The 3,929-nt window shown below is 39.0% G+C and overlaps 1 pseudogene; it reads left to right on the top strand.

Moving 5' to 3' along the window:
• The first annotated feature begins 1,479 nt into the window (after window positions 1–1,479).
• LOC100972402 (septin-10-like) lies at window positions 1,480–3,556 on the top strand (annotated as a pseudogene).
• The last annotated feature ends 373 nt before the right edge of the window (window positions 3,557–3,929 follow it).

The following is a 3,929-nucleotide window of genomic DNA, read 5'->3' as shown; positions in this document are numbered from 1 at the left end:
AAAGACATACCTGAGACTGGGTAATTTATAAAGAAAAGAAGTTTAATCACTTCACAGTTCTGCAGGCTGTACAGGCTTCTGCTTCTGGGGAGGCCTCAGGAAACTTACAATCGTGGTGGGAGGCAAAGGGGAAGCACACACAGTCTTCACATGGCCAGCAGGAGAGAGAGAGCAGTGGGAGGTGCTACATACTTTCAAACAACCAGATCTAGTGAGCACTCTATCACAAGAACAGCAAGGGGAAGTCCACTCCCATGATTCAATCACCTACCAACACTGAGAATTACAATTCGACATGAGATTTGGGTGGGGACACAGAGCCAAACCTTATCACCTGTGCTCAAGCAATCCTCTTACCTCAGCCTCCTGAGTAACTGGGACTAAAGGCATGGGCCACTATGCCAAGCTAATTATTTTTATTTTTATTTTTGTAGAGACCAGGTCTCCCTATTTAGCCCAAGCTGGTCTCAAACTCCTGGCCTCAAGTGATCCTCCCATTTCAGCCTCCCAAAGCATTGGGATTATAGGCATGAGCCTCAGCACCCAGCCCATCTTAACCATTTTTAAGTGTAGAGTCCAATTGTATATAGTATATTGAGATTGTTGTGCAACAGCTCTCCAGAACTTTTTATCTTCAAAACTGAAATCTTATACCCATTAAATAACAACTCCCCATTTCTGTCTCCCCTCAGATGCTGACAACCACCATTCTATTTCTGTCTAAATCTGACTACTTTACATGCTTCATGTAAGTGGAATCATACAGACTTTGTCTTTTCGTCATTGTCTTATTTCACTTAGCATAATGTTCTCAAAGTTTATCCATCTTGTAACATGTGAAAGGCTTTCCCTCCTTTTTAAGGTTGAAAATTATTTCATTTTATATTTCTGCCACATTTTGTTTATCTAGTCATTCACTGAAGGATATCTGGGTTGTTTCTACCTCTTGACTATCGTGATATGTCTGTTATGAACATGAATGTGCAAATTTATCCTTGCGATCTTGTTTTCAATTCTTTTGGATATACACTTGGAAGTGAGTTGCTGGATTATATGGTAATCCTATGGTTAATTTTTGAGGAGGCTCCGTACTATTTTCCACAGCAGCTGCACCATTCTACATTTTCATCAATAGTGCACCAGGATTCCAATTTCACCACATCCTTGCTAACACTCATTATTTTAAGGTTTTTTTGATAGTAGCCATCCTAACCAATATAAGGTGTGGGCAGGATTTCTTCAGACACAAAAATCAAAAAAACATAAGAAAAGGATTAATAAATTTTACTTATTTCATGATTTGAAAATTAATTTAATAAAAATCTTAGACTAAGAGCAGTTATTTGCAACATATTGAATTTAAAAAGGATTAGGGACTGCAGCCCTCCCGCCTTCCCGCCGCTGTAGCCGGGACCAGCGGCTCCGGGCCGGGCTGATACAGCCTCTTCACCGTGCCCCCGCCCGCGACCATGGCTCCGAGGTGGCGCGGCACCTGCTCTTTCGGTCTCACATGGCAACGAAAACAACTTGTATGTCTTCACAAGGATCTGATGATGAACAGAGAAAAAGAGAAAACATTCGTTCCTTGACTATGTCTGGCAATGTTGGTTTTGAGAATTTGCCTGATGAGCTGGTGAACAGATCCATTCAGCAAGGTTTCTGCTTTAATATTCTGTGTGGGGGAAACTGGAATTAGAAAATCAACACTGACTGACACATTGTTTAATACTAATTTTGAAGACTATGAATCCTCACATTTTTGCCCAAATGTTAAACTTAAAGCTCAGACATATGAACTCCAGGAAAGTAATGTTCGATTGAAATTGACCATTGTGAATACAGTGGGATTTGGTGACCAAATAAATAAAGAAGAGAGCTACCAACCGATAGCTGACTACATAGATGCTCAGTTTGAGGCCTATCTCCAAGAATAACTGAAGATTAAACATTCTCTCTTTACCTACCATGATTCTCGCATCCGTTTGTGCCTCTACTTCATTTCACCGACAGGCCACTCTCTGAAGACACTTGATCTCTTAACCATGAAGAACCTTGACAGCAAGGTAAACATTATACCAGTGATTGCCAAAGCAGATACGGTTTCTAAAACTGAATTACATAAGTTTAAGATCAAGTTCATGAGTGAATTGGTCAGCAATGGCGTCCAGATATACCAGTTCCCAACGGATGATGACACTATTGCTAAGGTCAACGCTGCAATGAATGGACAGATGCCGTTTGCTGTTGTGGGAAGTATGGATGAGGTAAAAGTCGGAAACAAGATGGTTAAAGCTCGCCAGTACCCTTGGGGTGTTGTACAAGTGGAAAATGAAAACCACTGTGACTTTGTAAAGCTGCGGGAAATGTTCATTTGTACAAATATGGAGGACCTGCGATAGCAGACCCATACCAGGCACTATGAGCTTTACAGGCGCTGCAAACTGGAGGAAATGGGCTTTACAGATGTGGGCCCAGAAAACAAGCCGGTCAGTCTTCAAGAGACCTATGAAGCCAAAAGACATGAGTTCCATGGTGAACGTCAGAGGAAGGAAGAAGAAATGAAACAGATGTTTGTGCAGCCAGTGAAGGAGAAAGAAGCCATATTGAAAGAAGCTGAGAGAGAGCTACAGGCCAAATTTGAGCACCTTAAGAGACTTCACCAAGAAGAGAGAATGAAGCTTGAAGAACAGAGAAGACTTTTGGAAGAAGAAATAATTGCTTTCTCTAAAAAGAAAGCTACCTCCGAGATATTTCACAGCCAGTCCTTTCTGGCAACAGGCAGCAACCTGAGTAAGGACAAGGACCGTAAGAACTCCAATTTTTTGTAAAACAGAAGTTCCAGAGCACAGAAGGTCATCATCACAAGCAAAATTTATTAAAAAAAAACAAACAAAACTAGAAGTGTGCTTTGATTTTGCTGTTTTATTTATCACTTCTATATTTGGTGAACGGCCACAGTTACTGATATTTATGGAAAAGTACTTTCAAGTATGAGGTCAATACGTAAGCCAGAGTGAATGATACTACAAGTTGAGCATCTCTAATTCAAAAATCTGAAATCCAGAAGCTTCAAAATCTGAATCTTTTTGAACAATGACTTGACCCCACAAGTGGAAAATTCCCCACCTGACACCTTTGCTTTCTGATGGTTCAGTTTAAACAGATTTTGTTTCTCGCACAAAATTATTAAAAATGTTGTATAAATTACTTTCAGGCTATATGTATAAGGTGGATGTGAAACATGAATTATGTAATTAGAGTCGGGTCCCATTGTGTATACACAGATATTCCAGAACCTGAAATCCAAAACACTTCTGGTCCCTAGCATTTTGGATAAGGGATACTCAGCTTGTACCTATATATTCGTATATATTCACTGTTGTTAGAAATTTTTAAGTTGCTGTTTGGTGATGAATCCAAATCTTTTCTCTTGCTACCAAGCTATTGTCACTGCAGTGCATTATACCAAAGAGCAAAGTGTCAGTGCCACTGAAAATACAGAACCCATTAATATCGTGGCTAACTGATTACATTTATATTCCAAGATGAACCTTTTTTATATATAACAAAAATTTGAGGGAATATGTTTTGGGATGTATTATAGAGCCAAAACTCTAACCTCTTAATAGTTTTTATAGAACTGAAAAATTTTTGATAGTTACCCAATTGGTGATACGATCTTAAGCTTTTGTGTCAGATTATTTAATATGATGACTTCATGCTTTATTATGCCTTATTATGGCTGATGTATTACTGTGGTGAAACAAAATATCTTTAAAAGTTAAAACATCCACATATAGAAACTCTTTTTTCCTAAGGATAAAGTACCTTTGAGCATGAGTGTATCACAGCTTTCATTAGGAAAACTTTTCATTACATACTTGTTTAAACTCCGTCTTCCAGGGGAAAAATAATAAGGTTGAATCATT

The sequence above is a fragment of the Pan paniscus genome, chromosome 7 (assembly GCF_029289425.2).
Source record: "Pan paniscus chromosome 7, NHGRI_mPanPan1-v2.0_pri, whole genome shotgun sequence".
Classification (NCBI taxonomy): Eukaryota; Metazoa; Chordata; class Mammalia; order Primates; family Hominidae; genus Pan; species Pan paniscus.
This window is presented reverse-complemented; position numbering and strand designations above follow the sequence as displayed.